This window comes from Lissotriton helveticus, chromosome 2_1 (assembly GCF_964261635.1).
Source record: "Lissotriton helveticus chromosome 2_1, aLisHel1.1, whole genome shotgun sequence".
Lineage (NCBI taxonomy): Eukaryota > Metazoa > Chordata > Amphibia > Caudata > Salamandridae > Lissotriton > Lissotriton helveticus.
The window spans coordinates 68,357,064-68,374,654 of NC_136059.1; the positions used below are offsets into that span (position 1 = coordinate 68,357,064).

At 42.8% G+C, this 17,591-nt stretch overlaps 1 long non-coding RNA gene across 1 annotated transcript in view; it reads left to right on the forward strand.

Annotated features, from left to right (window-relative positions):
• The window catches only part of LOC144817713 (uncharacterized), a 449,223-nt gene extending 432,006 nt beyond the window's left edge, over positions 1–17,217 (forward strand). The window contains exons 2-3 of the long non-coding RNA XR_013606944.1: positions 16,866–16,989; positions 17,120–17,217. This is a non-coding gene — a long non-coding RNA (uncharacterized LOC144817713). The remainder of the gene's footprint in view (positions 1–16,865; positions 16,990–17,119) is intronic.
• Positions 17,218–17,591: the final 374 nt, after the last annotated feature.

Below are 17,591 nucleotides of genomic sequence, written 5' to 3' on the forward strand. Positions count from 1 at the left end.
CGCGAAATCTGTCCACCTCTTCACTGGCTCCAGCTCTAGTTTGGGTACCCCCACTGATTGTCCTGTTCCTCTGTGAGATTACACTCGCCACCTGACAATGGTTCAAAGGTTGCGTTAAAATCTCTTGCGACAACTATATGGGAATGTGCGGAATATTTTTCTATAAGATCTTCTAGGGCAGCAAAAGTACCATATTTCTTCCGCCCTGTGCTCCTAGCATACACGTTGTAAATGTCTATAGGTTTAGCCTGTTTAAATATAAGTGATACAATCTGTATATCTTTATGGTTCGTCGGAAGTACTTTTACGATAATTTCTAAATCCTGTTTGACCCAAATTGCTAAACCACCCGAGGCTCGCCCTCTTTCACTTTTTTCAGCGGGGACGTTATAGTTTAAAAACCCTACAAAGTATTGGGGGTCAAGTAGCCATGTTTCTTGGAATATGCATATAGTGAACTGATTAATAAACAGAGCCCATTCCGGGCTTTGAATCTTAGCACTCAACCCTGCGATGTTCCAAGACATGATCGAACCAAATTTATCAAGGCTTTTGGGGAAGCTTGCGTTTGTATTTAAACTCTGATCTAATGGGCTGTCTTCCCCACCAGTCACCCCAGAGTCTACCATTATACAAGGGACTCTTGGGAGAATGTCTTCTTTCATGGTTGAAGTATCTAGTACAATGTGACCGGGGGGGCTAGAATCATTACCATCAGTTACCAGTCAATCATTAGAGTCCAAACTCGACCCACCCTGCCCTGTACCTGGTGCTCGCTTTCCCCTTTAGTTAACCCACTGCTGAGGGGGAGAAGATCTCATTTGTATAAGGGAGTGGTCAGGGGAGCAGGATCTATATTCCAATAATATCAAGTTTTGTGCCAAATTCTCATGTTTAAAGGTCAATTCAATACAGTCAGCTCAGCCTCCTGGATACGAGAGCCTTATTGCCCTGGATATATCATCCCTTATCACAGATCGACATCCTCTGGTATGTCTGATCCAATGAAAAGCTTCATTTGTCAGGGAGTCATTTGTTTCTATATCCTTCCCTAAGCTCAATTTTAGAACATTCACCATGTACACTTTAGATAAGTCAACAGGGGCAGTGTGGAATAGGGGAGTGCCTCTACCTGCCAATTTGCTAGAGGACGTCTTTGGCATGTTAGAGTTGTTAATAAGACTATTATTAGGCTTATGATTCCCAGATTCTTCATTAAATTCAGCATACGTATGTTTAGTGGTTTTCATAAGTGAGGCTTTCGGAGTGCCCTCCCTGACTCTGGCCACTTCACTGTATACAGTATCAGCCTGCCTCAACGAACTACCCCTACCATGATGTAACGCGGTGTGCTGAGCTATTGGCTTTTGTTTATCAGTAGATGTAAGACTTTGCTGTTTTTAAGCTAAACTACAATTATGGCATGAGCTAGCATTGGAAATTACATTATGTACTTTGGTAGTTAGGGTTTCAATCTTAACTTGTATGCATTCAATGAGATTACATAGTCGGTTCACCACACTGCACAAAGCAGCACTGTCACCTCCATTGGGAAAAAAGGAAACATGCGAATTTGACACCAAACCCTGCGCCACCTCCCAGGGCCCCTGTGGAGCCTCAGATGTACTTGGCTGGATTAAGGAATCCCCGCTCTCTATGTTTCAACAATCTATATCAGCCAGAGCAGAGAACCTATTTGTGCAATGGACAATTGGGTCAACTGGGGTAGGGTAAATGCTTCTGCCTCTAGGTCTACACTAGCTTTCTCAGGAGCTCCTGAATCAACATGGCCTTCGTCAAGGTTACGGTCATTTAGTTTTTTCCTCAGAAACTTCCCAGGAACAACAGCCGGACCCCGTTTGCTGCACCTCTGCAATGTTTCAACAACATCTTCCCCTTTGCTCTCATCCAGTCTATGTTCTGTTGGGTGCTTAGATGTAAGTAGGATGGCACAATCCTCTATCAAGTCATCAATACGGTTCCTTATACAGTTCTCCCCGGCATGCTTAGCAGCTTTCTTGAGCTTTTTTGACTTTCTCGTTTTTAACTGCGTGCTTGGTCCATCTCCCACACCCTCCATGCTTTTCCTTTTCCCTATTAGGCAGAGTCAAACGACACAGTACTTTATACGTAGAAACAGATGTTAATGGAGCTGCCCAGCCCAGCCTCGTACAGCCACGGACGGCCACAGATGGCCCACCCTTTGCCCGGGCTTAGCCCGGCGTTGCCCGCGCGCGTCCCACGACGCGGAAGGAGCCTCTTAGCTTGAAGCGCCTCCGGGCGCGAGAGTGGTCGGAAGTGGGCGGTGTAGCCGCTAAGCAGCCTGGGAGCTGTAGTCTCCCCCTCTGCGGCGGCGCGATGACTCTGGCAGCGGCGGCAGGGTGACTGACAGCGTGAGGACCCCAGGTGCGGCAAGCTCCGATGCTGGTAGGTCGCAGGCTCAAAAGTTCACCCCGCAGTGAGCAGATGTCCCCCGCTCCACCGAAGGAGCCTCTTAGCTTTAAGCGCCTCCGGGCGCGAGAGTGCTCGGAAGTGGGCAAAGTAGCCGCTAAGCAGCCTGGGAGCAGTAGTCTCCCCCTCTGCGGCCGCGCTATGACTCTGGCAGCGGCGGCAGGGTGACTGACAGCGTGAGGACCCCAGGTGCGGCAAGCTCCGATGCTGGTAGTTCGCAGGCTCAAAAGTTCACTCCGCAGTGAGCAGATGTCCCCCGCTCCACCGAAGAAGCCTCTTAGCTTTAAGCGCCTCCAGGTGCGAGAGTGGTCGGAAGTGGGCGGTGTAGCCGCTAAGCAGCCTGGGAGCTGTAGTCTCCCCCTCTGCGGCCGCGCGATGACTCTGGCAGCGGCGGCAGGATGACTGACAGCGTGAGGACCACAGGTGCGGCAAGCTCCGATGCTGGTAGGTCGCAGGCTCAAAAGTTCACCCCGCAGTGAGCAGATGTCCCCCGCTCCACCGAAGGAGCCTCTTAGCTTTAAGCGCCTCCGGGCGCGAGAGTGGTCGGAAGTGGGCGGTGTAGCCGCTAAGCAGCCTGGGAGCTGTAGTCTCCCCCTCTGCAGCCTTGCAATGACTCTGGCAGGAGCGGCAGGGTGACTGACAGCGTGAGGACCACAGGTGCGGCAAGCTCCGATGCTGGTAGGTTGCAGGCTTAAAAGTTCACCCCGCAGTGAGCAGATGTCCCCCTATGCTATCATTTTTAGATTCGATTTTTAGTCAAGAAGTCATTCCTGTTGTTATCTTAATTGTATTTATAGAGCGCAGCGGTTACCCTGAGGTGTCCTGGAGGGATCACTAAAAGAATATCGACTGAAAGAATATCGACTACCCAAAATATCGTTGAGAAAATATCGACAGTCAAAATATCGAGTTTCTATCTACAAACAGGTAAGTACAAAAATATCGAGTACAAAATATCGTTTACAAAAATATCGTTGTAAAAAATATCGACTTTACTAAAAACAATGTTTAATTACATTAATATAAAAAATTAATTACTAAAATATAATTAACAATACTTAAAAAACTTTTAATAATTAAATAATTAATGAAAGTAAAAAAATAATTTTTTTTTCATCATATTTCTTAAAACATATATATATAGTAACAAAATGTAATGAAATAATAGGCAATATTGTATATGTACCCCAAAAACCCAAAACTGACCCTGAACCCTAAAAATACCCCTTTACCCAAAAACTGAAAACTGACCCTGAACCCTAAAAATACCCCTTTACCCAAAAACTGAAAACTGACCCTGAACCCTAAAAATACCCCTTTACCCAAAAACTGAAAACTGACCCTGAACCCTAAAAATACCCCTTTACCCAAAAACTGAAAACTGACCCTGAACCCTAAAAATACCCCTTTGCCCAAAAACTGAAAACTGACCCTGAACCCTAAAAATACCCCTTTAATTTAACATAATTAGCAATTAATCAATTAAATTAAAGTAATTACTAATTACATTTTAATTAATTAAAAAATATTTTTTAATTAACAATTATTTAAATATTACTACCAATTATTAAATTTACATATTTAATTAATTATAATTAAATTACTTCCCACCCTATTCCCCTATAAACCCACAACCCGCTACAGAAAATACATTATTTTAATTTACATAATTAGCAATTAATCAATTAAATTAAATGAATTACCAATTAAATTGTAAATAATTAACATATATTATTTAATTACCAATTAATTAATTATTACTACCAATTAATAAATTTACATATTTAATTTATTATAATTAAATTACTTCCCACCCTATTCCCCTATAAACCCACAACCCGCTACAGAATAAAATTACACAATAATTAAAAAAAATTATTAATTAAAAATAATAATTAAAAAAAATGACACTTTTCACATATAATATAACATAAAAACACTATAAATAATTAAATATTATTTAAAAAACTATATTTTTTACTATCTAGATTATATACTTGGATATTTTCACTGTCTATATTATTTACAGTCGATATTACTTCACTTACCTTAAAAACGATATTTTGACTGTCGATATTCTGTCTAGTCGATATTTTCTCCAAACGATATTTACAACTCGATATTCTTTCCAGTCGATATTTTGGAGTCGATATTATGTCTGTGCACCGTCCTGGAGCTATGCACTGCCTGTACGTTTATTTATTTAGTTATTTATGAAATTTATTTAGCGCACAAATACCCCAAGGTGTCTCGGCGCTGTACAGATCATGTGCAAAAGGAGATCAAGATCTTATTGAATAAAAAGCCATGTTTTTAATTGTCTCCGGAAACTCATCAAGGAAGGACAAGATTTTATTTGGAGGGGAAGAGTATTCCATAGCCTGGGGGCCGCAACAGTAAAGCGTCTGTCCCCCCAATTCACTTTTTTAGTGCGTGGAATTTGTAGCAAGTTGGCTGTAGCGGAGCGCAATGCTCTTTTGGGCGTATTATTTGACAAGGCTTTTTTTTAAAATTCTGGCCCCATGGTGTTCCACGTTAGTGGAGAGAAGGTCAATGAGTAAACAGACTAGTCCTCAGTCCCTTTCTAAAGGAGGGGAGATCTGCAGCATTCCTCTGGTGGAACAGCAGGTTCTTCCAAGCCTTGGATGAGCACGTGATGTAACTCCTATCTCCCCAACTAGTTTTTTTAAATGTATGGATTTGGACGTTTTTTACTCCTGTGGACCAAATAGTCCTACCGTGGACATACCAGTTGAACCTTTGCCTCAAATGGCCAGGGCCTATTCCGTTAAGGGCTTTGAAGGCTGTGCAGAGGGCCTTAAAACGTACCCTTTGTTTCACTGGAAGCTAGTGTAGCTGAATTAAATTCTTTTTTCACAGAAACAAATTTGGGTGTGCCTGAAAACAGCCTGGCTTCTGCGTTTTGGGCTATCTGAAGCCTATTGATGTGCTGTTTTGGGGCATTCAGATAGAGGCTGTTGCAGTAGTCCAGTCGTGCCATGACAAGTACCATGACCACCGTCCTGAGATGTCCTTCTTAGAGATAGGGTTATATTTTCCTTAAGATTCTCAGTATCATGAAAAATGCAGACACCACGGAACTTATATGATCACTAAACGTGAGTCTGTTATCTAATGTTAAACCTACATTTTTTGCTTTCAGGGTAGGGGTAGGGCAATTGCCCAAGTCTGCTGGCCATCAGTCCGGTGTCCATAAATGAGGATTATTTCTGAATACAATAACCTCGGTTTTGCTGGAATTTAATTTTAAACATCCATCCTGCTATGGCCATCATGCAGTCATGAAAGCCTACTCCTGTTTCTTTTTCCTCTCCATCTTTAAGGGATAACACTATTTGAGTGTCATTCGCATATGAGGTCAATTGGAAACCGAAAGATCTTATCAAGCCAGCCAAGGATATCACATAAACATTAAAAAGCGGTGGGCTCAATGAAGACCCCTGGGGAACCCCACAAGGAAGGCAGAATGGCTTGGATGTATTATTATCCAAGTCGACTGTTTGTGTCTTTCAGATAGAAAGGATTGCAAGAGTTTCCAGGCAACACATTGTACCCCTACATCAGACAAACGGTCCTTCAGAACCTCATGATGGACCATGTCAAAGGCTGCTCACAGATCTAACATAATCAGTATAGCCTTCCCTCCACAATCCAATGCCTCGCTTATCTCTTCTATAGATTTGATTAGGGTCAATTCTGTACTATGTTCTGTTCTGAAACCATATTGATATGGGTCAAATATATTGTTGGTTTGAAAAAAAGTGCTAGGCTGGGTGTTCATAGCCTTTTACGTGATTTTTGCAGGGAGTGGAAGCTGCAAAATTTGCCGATAGCTGCTAGGGTCTGTGGTATACAGGGTTGTTTTTTTAGTAGAGGGAGGACAGAGGCCTTCTTCCACTCCTTTGGAAAAATCCCCATGGTCAATATGTTATTAATCAGTGTGTTTAAAACAGATCCTATGACTTCCGGAATGGATTTCAGAACCAAAACTGGGCATGGGTCTGTAGAGGATCCTGATTGCATGGAGTTCAAGAGCTTAGTGGTTTCTGCTATTCCTAGCAGCGTAAAATTATCAAAGACTGTCCCAGGATTGGGTTCAAACTGGAATATTTCCAGTGGGTGTGTTCCTTCACACTTCTGAGCTGGGGTAAATGAGGAGAAGATGCATTCCACTGTTTGTTGGAAAAAAATAGCCAGATTATCGCACAGTTCTGGGCTACTTGCACTCTTAGGAGTATTAGGTGAGGCAAATTTTGTTACGGTTTTAAAAAGTTCTTTAGGGTTGGACTTAGATTTCTTTGTCGTTGCATTTATACCCTTTCGTCCATGCCCGTTCAAGTCTTTTACAGGCCAGTTTCTGACTTTTTAGCTTGTCTGAATACCAAGGGGCCGAGGGTTTAGCCCGCTTGGGGGTCATTGTTTTTATTGGAACCAATTTTTTGCAAGAACTAGACTTTTAGTCTAGTTATCTCCCAGATTTTTTTTATGAGCATAGGGTATCTAGAAACAAATGCACTCTGTCCCCCTGCAAACTGTGCAACTTTCACTTTTGGTACTGTCGAGCCTTCAGTTTCCACATGTGAGTTATTACTTCCCACCGGTCTGACTATAGATCGCATATGCTCCCAGATGTATTTACCTTCACCCCCAATGTTGTGTAGCTGGTCTTTTAGGACTTTCAGACTACGGTTGTTCAACGTGGATACTTACAGGAGTCCATGCAGTGTTTTTTTTTGTATAATCACCATTACATCTAACATATTAGATGATGGAGGTGCTGAGATCTCGAGATTAGAGATGGAGTTCTGTGCTGAGCTTGTGGTTTCCTCATTTGCTGTTTTCTGGGATTGCTCCATACTCTTGTTCCACCCCCTCTGATCCCTCTCATTTATCCCCGATACTGTGCCACAGTCTTCTATATCTCCAGACTTCTTCTCCTGATTGGCTTAAGTCCAATGAGTTCAGGCTGGGAGACCCAGCATTAATTAATTGCCCTACCTCACTTGCCCTAGGGTCTGACAGTAATTATTTTCTTTTAAAGTGTTTCCCATGAAATCATTGATGTACTTGGTGACTGATGCTCCCCTTCTCTCTTCGCAGGGGGCTTTCACGAAGTTGTTTGCTGGTAAGCTGATGCTTTGACTTTGTTACCTCTTCTCTAGGGACAACCTTACCCTCATCTGGGAGACCATTACCTGTTTTAGCATCCATTTGCAGGTGGCCACCTTGCCCTTTACGTGATGTACCTCTTCCAGGTGCCATCTCCCACTGACATTTTACACTTTTTTCCTGAGCGCCTTCACCACCTTATATAATAAATCACTTCACTTACTTATGCAGCACCTGTTTGTTTGAAGTGCAACACTGTGTCAGTTTCCTGCTGCCACCACCCCCCAAATTCCCTGCTTTCTCTTCTTTCTCAGGTATTGTTTTGTCCAAAACAAGCATGACAGCGCCCTAGTGTCTAACCACTCTCAAATACCTTTTTACCACCCTGCAGTTACAGGTCCTGCATAAGGGGCTAAGTTTTGAACCATCACCAACCTTTGACAGATTTAGACTACATTGTGAGCTGGCAGAGCACTGTGGGAAGATCGAACTTCAGGCTTTTTGCAAAGATAAAACAGAATCAGAAAAAACAGGTGACGGATTTTCAGACAAAATCTACATTTTCTAGGGGAGGGCGGAACTCGCAGAGTTTTACTCTGTGGAATTCCGCATAGTTACATAAAAACTCTGCGAGATTCTACAGAGTTCCGGCCACACCTAACTTCAGAGTAGTACAACTGTGAATTCAGAAACAGCAAAGCTGGGCAACAAAAGCACCTCGCTCTTTGAAGTGTTTGGGCAAACTGGTGTGACACTGCTGCTGTAGTTTCAGGATTTCTGTGATAAACTTCAGCACGCCGGGCCAGCTGTGCCTGGGACTGGAAGCACAAGGCACCCTACAGACTTCATCTTTCTGCTGACCAGGCCATTCCTCTCTTACTTACAGCAGATCTCCAAGGTCCACTAGTCTGGCTTCCACACAGCTGTCCTAACACGTCAAAGCAGGCATGTATTGAGGCAAAAAAGGGCTGCTATAAGTGCGCATTCGTACAACGTTGCAGCAGACGGCCGTGATAAATCCATTGCACCATTTAAACTGTTCTGACAAAACCTCCCCGGGCCTCACCTAACATCAATCCCTTCAAAACCAGCCTCTTTGCCATGCCCAAGCCCCATCCGGTTGAAGAAAGGGTCAGCATGGTGCTGTCAGTGGGGGCGTTAGGCAGGTGTGCAACGCCCATGGGCTCAAAGGGCTTCAGCCCCTCCTGTTGTGGTGTCAGCCCAGGCTGAGACAGCTTCTCGGGCTGGCGACCATCTTATTACAGCCGCACCAGAGTACTTCACAGGTCTTTGTTGACTTTGTTGACTTGTTAACAAGGCTGTTGTTTTTTTCACCCCTTTTTAGAGCCCCTGCATCTCCACTCTGCCTATTGCTGGAAGAATTAGCCCACCCCCCGAACGTTTTACTAGCACCCAACCACCCTCCCCCCCACCCCATGTCTGAACTGGGGTGGTGTGGTGAGCAAAATAACGATGGATTAAACCCAGATCTGTGACTGGGGGTGAATGTTTTGCCATTGTGCAACATTCCGTCCATCAACTGTTGGTTTTGCATTTGTCACCGCGAGTGGGATGGGTATGCTCAGATGTTAGTCCCGTGCTCTCCATGCCACTGGAATCAGGCTATCCTGGCTGATGAAGGCTGATAGCCAGAAACCAGTCCTAGGATGCTTGATTCCTGTCCAGGGACGACGTGGCTTGGCAGTTCGGGCTGGACTGTTCCCATGAGGCACAGGGTCAAGACTGATTTGCATATGGCCATGTCTGAACTGGGGTGGTGTGGTGAGCAAAATAACGATGGATTAAACCCAGATCTGTGACTGGGGGTGAATGTTTTGCCATTGTGCAACATTCCGTCCATCAATTGTTGTTTTTGCATGGGACTGGAAGCACAAGGGACCCTACAGACTTCATCTTTATGCTGACCAAGCCATCCCTTCTTAGTTACAGCAGATCTCTAAGGTCCACTAATCTGGCTTCCACACAGCTGTCCTAACATGTCAAAACAGGCATGTATTGAGGCAAAAATGGGCTGCTATAAGTGCGCATTTGTACAATGGTGCAGCAGGCGATCGTGATCCATTGCACCATTTAAACTGTTCTGAAAAAACCTGCCCGGGCCTGACCCAGCATTAATGCCTTCCAAACCAACCTCTCTCCCATGCCCAAGCGCTGTCCGGTTGATGGAAAGGTCAGCATGATGCTGTCAGTAGGGGCATTAGGCAGACGCACAACGCCCATTGGCTCAAAGGGCTTTAGCCCCTCCCGTCTTGTGTGTCAGCCCGTGCTGAGACAGCTTCCCGGGCTGGCTACCGTCTTATTGCAGCCGCACCTGGATACTGTAAAGGTCTTTAAAAGACTATTTATTTGTAAAGGAGGCTTTGTTGTTTTTTCACCCCTTTATAGAGCCCCTGCATCTCCACTCTGCCTATTGCTGGAAGAATTAGCCCACCCAGAACTTTTTATTAGCCCCCACCTGAAATGTGGCTCTAGTTGCGCCTCTGGCGTTGAGTGCAACATTTTTGCAACAGTGCATGTTCAAATTACGTACCAGCATAACCGTCTTACACTGGTATTCTGAGGAGCTCAGGGATTTTAAACGCAGGTGCAAAAGGCTAGAGAGGAAATGGCGTTTGGGATACACCGACTCTGATAACATTTTGTATAGGAAAGCTATCAGAGACTACAAGACAGAAATAAAGAAAGTACAATCTCAGTACTATACACAAAAGATCTCCGAAGCCAGCTCCAATTCCAAGGAGATCTATCAGATTGTAAAAAGCCTCACTAAACTCCCCTAGCCCCCTGTAAATAGTGATGATTTACAAGTCCGATGTAATGAGCTAGCTGACTTTTTCTATAACAAAGTGGACCTCATCTACTCCTCCTTTCCAACCACTCTCTTAAATGCCTCAGCTGACATCCTGGAGCACTCCAAGCAGGATATAACAAATGATCTGTCACCTGTGTTGGATGAGTTCCCTTTGCTACACCGGGACCGACTGGCCATTCTAATGGCGCAGGTTAAATCGGGTTCTCCTAGTGACCCCGCCCCCCCGAGTGCCCTAAAGGCTGTTAGCCACATTATCCTCCCTGCTATGCTGGAGGTACTCATTGCCTCAATCTCCACCAAAATGGTTCCACCAGCATGGAAAGAAGCTAGGGTGAGAGCACTTGTGAAGAAACCCAATATGGACACCAACAACTTTAATAACTACCGTCCCATTTCCCTGCTCCCCTGGGTCAGCAAGATTCTGGAAAAATATATCAACAATCTTCTGACTAATTTTCTAGAAAATAATAAACTGCTTGACCCCTCACAAACTGGTTTTCGCCCCAAACATGGGACAGAATCGGCATTGTTGTCAGTTATGGAGGAAACAAGAGGCATCTTGGATCGGGGAGGATCGGTGGCAGTCATCCTCCTCGATCTGAGTGCCGCTTTTGACACTGTGAATCATGAAATCTTACTGCAGCGTCTCCATGACATCGGGATTCAAGGGGGAGCGCTGAAATGGCTCAGGTCTTTCCTGACCAATAGAACTTTCCAGGTCTTTGAGGGAAACACCATCTCCACCAGCACACCACTGGGCTGTGGAGTCCCACAGGGCTCCTCACTCAGCCCGACGTTGTTTAACGTCTGTATGAGACCGCTGACGGGTATAGTCCGTCCGTATGGTATTAAGATCGTAACCTACGCAGACGATACCCAGTTGGTGGTCTCTCTGACGCGAGCTGAGGGCCTGGCGGCCATGGTAGATCTGGCTGGTTGCCTGAGCGAAGTGAACAACTGGATGACCCTGTCTTGTCTCAAACTCAATGGGGACAAGACAGAGGTCATGATGCTAGGACGCTCGGCCCCGTCCTCGCTGGGCTCTATCTGGCCAGCTTGCCTAGGTCCCCCCCCAGTCCCAAAGGATGCCATTAAGAGCTTGGGCATCTGGCTGGATAGATCTCTAACGCTAGACTACCAGGCTGTCAAGTTGTCTGCCACCTGTTTTGGCCTTATCAGAATGTTGAGGAGGATTCTGCCCCTGCTACCATTTCAAGCCAAACAAATTGTTGTACAGGGATTGATCCACTCTAGGCTGGACTTCGGAAACGCACTGTATCTTGGAGCCCCTGATTTCACATTGCGGAAATTGCAAGTGATTCAAAACTGTGCAGTCCGCACTCTACTTCAAATTCCCCGTAGGTTGTCTGCTAAACCTGGATTAATAAAATTGCATTGGCATCCCGTCAGGGACAGGATTAGCTTCAAGTCCCTTTGTATTGCCCATCAGTCATTCTGGGCAACTGGCCCATTGATCAATCGTCCCTTAATCACCCCTTACCTCCCCAGCAGAAAGTTACGCTCTGCTAGCGCGTTCCTTGACATCGTGCCCAAAGTTAACCGGGCCAGGTCAGGAGGCCGCTCTTTTACCCTCAATGCTGCTAAACTGTGGAACAGCCTACCCCTCCAACTAAGGTCTAATCCAGATTTGACCTCCTTCAGGAAGCATCTGAAAACTTTGTTGTTTAATAAATAGGTCTACTTCCACCTCCATGTCTCTCTCGCCCTGCTGGTTAGAACACCTCGCAATCTTAGCGCTTGGACGCCTCCGGGCAACTAATCTGCGCTCTATAAAACACATTTTCATTTCATTTCACACTCAGTCATACACTTTTGTAAAACCTCATACTTGTACAGTAAGTTGTGTGTTTTTATTACTCTCATGAATCTATTTCCAAGTCCTGTGCAACTTTCAAAACTGTGTGTGTCAATGCCATTGGAGGAGCTGTGAGAGCTGTGCTGCAACACACATTACACAAAGATCACTGCGTTAAGTGCCCGTGTTAATTCCATGTGAACAAACATCATTTTAGATATAGCCTGGGACACGTGACACCGGCTCCCCTAGTAACACAGTCAAACTGGCATCAAGATTCAACCACTGCATACACATGAACAAGAAAGAAACTTTTAAACTTACAACAGTATGCAAAACTAAACTGATCTTTAAAGCAATCTCTGTAGAGTACATCTCCATGGAAGCCGACATGCAACATTATCATGGATGCAAAGGTAGTGTTCACCTGCTTTGTAATCCTTAGATGGCTAAGAAAAATACTCAGCTGCCTGACTGCATCAGCTCAAAGAACAAAGATTCAGGCTTTGGTCATCTCCAGATTGGACTATGGCAATATTCTCTATCTGGGTGTGTCCAAGGCTTCACTTAAGCAGCAAAATGCTGCCACTGGCCTCCTTTTGTGGCTTCCTAGATTTACAACTACAGCCAAATTGGTTCATGAGCTCCTTTGGTTACCTACCTATTTCTTTTGTTACCTGTATAAACACTTGTCAAACATGCACCCCACTACCTTAAACTTTTGGTGTCGCCCCACAATCCAAGTCGCTTCCTGCACTCCAGCAATTCTAACCTTTCCTCAGTTCCCAGAGAGAGGAAAGCTCATCAAGGAGGCCGGGCACTCTGCGACTTGGGTCCCAAACTGTGGAACTCGCCCCCACCTTATATGAGATCTTGTCATTCACTTTCGGTCTTTCATAAGCAGCTAAAACACCAGCTGTTTTGATTCAGTGTGAGTTGAGGTACTGTGAAGGACTTAAAACTGGGAAACACTTTTTGGGTAGGTATGCGCTCTATAAAACTATAATTATAATAATAATAATAATATTAATAATTGTATGCTTTACCCTTCCCCTTTCTATTTCTTCCGCTACACACTTTCTCTTACTATTTATCTATAGTATTGTCATCCTAGCTGACTTGCATTACTATTAACATAGATGAAAATGTGTGTGATATGTTATTGATAAATGAAGATTATTATTGGGATTGTTATATATATTTTTATTTTACGGAGTTTTATATAGCGCAAATTAGACCCAAGGGTATCAGGTATCAGAGCGCTTTACATTGCACCAGTTATTTTACAGGAGGACACATGCATTTTTGTTAGGCTCGGGGAAATTAAGTGATTTGTCCAGAATCACAGGATGTTCAGCGTCATAGCCGAGACTCGAACCCAGGGGCATATTATCAAGGACCGGTGTTAAAATTATCACTGTTTTATCGGCAGGAAACTGCCGATAAAACGGCGATAATGGGCTTGATAATACGCCCTTGTTAATTCGCATAGAAGCCCATGTTCTGGTGTTAACATGGGCTTCTATGGGAATTAACAAGGGCGTATTATCAAGCCCAATATCGCTGTTTTATCGGCAGTTTCCTTCCGATAAAACGGCGATAATTTTAACCCCGGTCCTTGATAATATGCCCCCCAGTTCCCCAGATTCGCGGTCGACCGTCTTAGCCATAAGGCCAACTCCTATGAAAGTTGTTTTTTCAACTCATAACGGCGTCTGTTCAAAAGCAATAAAAAACACCTGCATGTTTACTCCATTACCATGCAAATCTGGTTGATGCATTTTATGATGTTTATATAAAGTGTACAATTATAAAAATGCCTCAAGCGTTTCTATTTTATTTGTTTCCATCAGTGCGTTGCATATTAGTGAATCTTAAGATGCTTTATTTTACCCACAATGATAGTTACAACAAAGAACTTATATAGGTGTATAAATGTTTTAAAATAGTAACCCTTTTATGAGCTGGCCTTGCGGAGGACAAGACAGGCCCTATTGTCCCACAAGCTGCAGCCTGGTTGAAGAAGATTAGGAAAGATCATCAGAATGCAGAGTGGTGGGGAAACCGGCAACTACCACTTTAACCCAGCACTGAAAATAATACAGGATGTGTAAAACACATTATTAAATGCTAAGCAAAGTAAGATTTCACTATGCTGAACATAAGGAATTATAGATGGGTAATTGGGAGTTACAGGGATATTTTTTTAACCTTTTTCTGAGTGATATGAAAAAGACACCTCACAACTCCAGAGGTGAAAAACATCTCTGGGACTCATAGTCAATTTTATGTTAAATTTGGCCTACAAAATCACCTGCTGCAGCTTAAAACTGCTGGGATAAGCCAAAGGATTAGCAGGGGGGCCATCCATATTATGGCTACTCCTTCTCCAAAATTTGAAAAACATACCTTACCCTAGCAAACTCCTCCCACATTTCAGGCCTTGTTACCCACTCCTGTAACTGTGCTTTCTGCTTTCATTCAAATCAGAGTAACAGTGCAGTAATTCCTGAGAAAATCAAAAGTAAAATCATAGATATATCTATGGACGAAATACGGTACGCATACCTTCCGAGTACTATAGGCGTACCATTACAAGCACGAGCTGCATGCTAATTGGCTGTCAACTGTTTGTCAACACTCCAAACCAGAAAGTGTTGGTAGCCATCTGGTGTCTCTGTAGAACCAAGGCACAAGAAAACTGAAAAACAAGTGCGCAAAAGGCGCAAAGGGGGCAGGGTAGAAACACCCTGACCCCCTATGCCTGCTCAGGGGATCCCACAAGGACCCCCAAGGCCCAAAAAAATAATTATTCTTTTTTTTTAAATCGCGTATCCCGCAAGAAAAAAAAACCAAGCCTGACAAATTTGAAATTAGCCCCCGGGGGGCCAAATCCCGGAGGCAATGTGGATAATTACAATGGAGGTCCCAGAGGGGACCAGTTACTTGAATTTTCTTCCATATGAATCCATGGTGTGGTTTTCACCAGAAAAGTTTCTAAGTGTGGAGTTTTTGAACTTTAAAATATTCCTATAAAATCAGCCGAACTACGAATTGCGATTTACTCACCTGTTAGCACAAGAGAACCCAGTGCTGCATCTTTTAGCCCAGCACTGACCCTGAAAAGTAATTCTAACCGTACTTACCAGTAACTTGTATTTCCTTCCATAGGAATCCATTGTTTGGTGCTTAGCTGAAAAGTTTCTAAGTGTCTACTTTCACAAACTAAAAATATTCCTTAAAAATTGCCAGTATGACTTAAACGCATTCTTTTGACTGGTTACAGGAGATGCACCCGTGCTGGATCAAGGATCCACAACTGAGTAAGAAAAAGTAACATTAACTTTACTTACCTGATAATTGAATTTCCACCCATAGGATTACCTTGGTGATTCTATGTGAGAAAGTTTCCAAGTGTCAACTTTTAAAATACAATAATATTCCTTAAAAATCACTACTGTAATCAAAACGCTTTTACTCAACTGTTTACAGGAGATGTCCCAGGACTGAATCGAGGATCCAGTCCTGTGGTTAGAAAAGTGATCCAAAAAGTAACTAATTGCATTTGACTAAAAATTCACATAGAGCTCAATGTTGCATTGTGTCTGAAATTGTGTTGCGCATTCCAACAACTGAAACTACTGTACTTAAAAGTCTATTGCCTATTTCCAAAGTATTTAAACTAAAGTAATTTATTCTGAGAAGGTATATTTTGTAATGTAATGCATAATGTAATTATAATGTAATTAAAAAAATAAAATATCTAAAAATAAATAGTTTAAAAAAATGTAGTAAATCAGTATCAAAACAAATAAATATAACAATTAATACATTTAAAAATTGTCATTTACAAAACCTTTGAAATTCACTGAAAAAAACCATAGGTATGAGGCCTGATATAGTTCGGAATTAGCATTTAAAAAACCTTTGAAAGTCACTGAAAAAACAATAGGTTTCAGGCCTGATATAGTTAGGAATTAGCATTAAAAAACCTTTGAAATTCACTGAAAAAAACATAGGTTTCAGGCCTGATATAGTTACGAATTAGCATTTAAAAAACTTTAGAAATTCACTGAAAAAACCATAGGTTTGAGGGGTGTTATAGTTTGCTGGACATTTTACTCGTACAAAACCATTGAAATTCCTCCGATATAGTTAGTTGCACTAACTATATCTTGCGCGCCCGCAATCCACTGCTAATGATGTCAAATATTACATCATTCATGACATGGTCAGTGACATCACTGATGACATCTCAAATGACATCACTGATGACATCACTGATGACTTCATCCAGGTGACAATCAGATATACCTCATCATACACATTATAATCTTTCATCACTCACTGTAAAATACAAAGTGCCGTATTTGAAACCATTGACACACACATTACAAGTTTCTAAACCCCACTAAGTGATTCCTAGATCTATACACACATCTAATCACTTACCTATAGATTCACTCATACATGCTGTCAATGCTGTCAATGATCAATAGAACACTATCAAATATACTCACACACCTATGACGGTAAGAATAATTGTACAGCATTGACCGTTCGGTTTAGGCTGCTTGAACGATAACATACGTTGTGTTTTTAATTACAAACACCCTGTTTGTCTTTGTAACGTAGAATCACGCGGAGTGAAGGAAAGGACTGGTTAATTAATGCCCGGACTCTGACGTTTGAATTACTCACAGACACGATTAGAATCTGTTCGGCCACTTGGTCTATTTGCCACATATTAGAGTTATACGTAAGTTACGCTTATTTCTAAACGAGAAATCTTGTATTATTTTGCTGAGGATGTTTTCGATAATTTTAACAGCATTGTGGGATTTATTAATTTTCCCCTCTCTCCCCCCTTTTTCTTGGCCCTGATTCAGTTTCACATTAGAGGCCAGACGTGAGGCATTGGATAAAAGGGAACTTGTTGATTTTAATTGAATCACGCAGATCATCGGATCTCTGTTTTTATCTAGAGGTAAGCGTAGATATACAAGTTACGTTCTTACTTAATAGAGTGTTGACCATTAATCGTAAAGACTAGATGATGACGAGCAAATGACCTTACAGTTTATAGATTAAAATTTCAATGCATGTGGGAATTTGTTTCTGTTTAGGGGAACAAAAATACCGCATAAAACGATACAAGGTCTATTCAGGATATAGGACGAGAGAATTGAGCCTTTTTTCCAGCCCCTTTACCTTATTTGCAATGAGGAGACTACATCTAGAATGTTTCAGGTAAACACATGATGGTGATAAGGGTCGATTCATGGACGTATTAATGCGTCAATCGTCTATATACAAATATATAAGTAACTATAGTCTAATTTCGGTTCATTTTGTAGATAC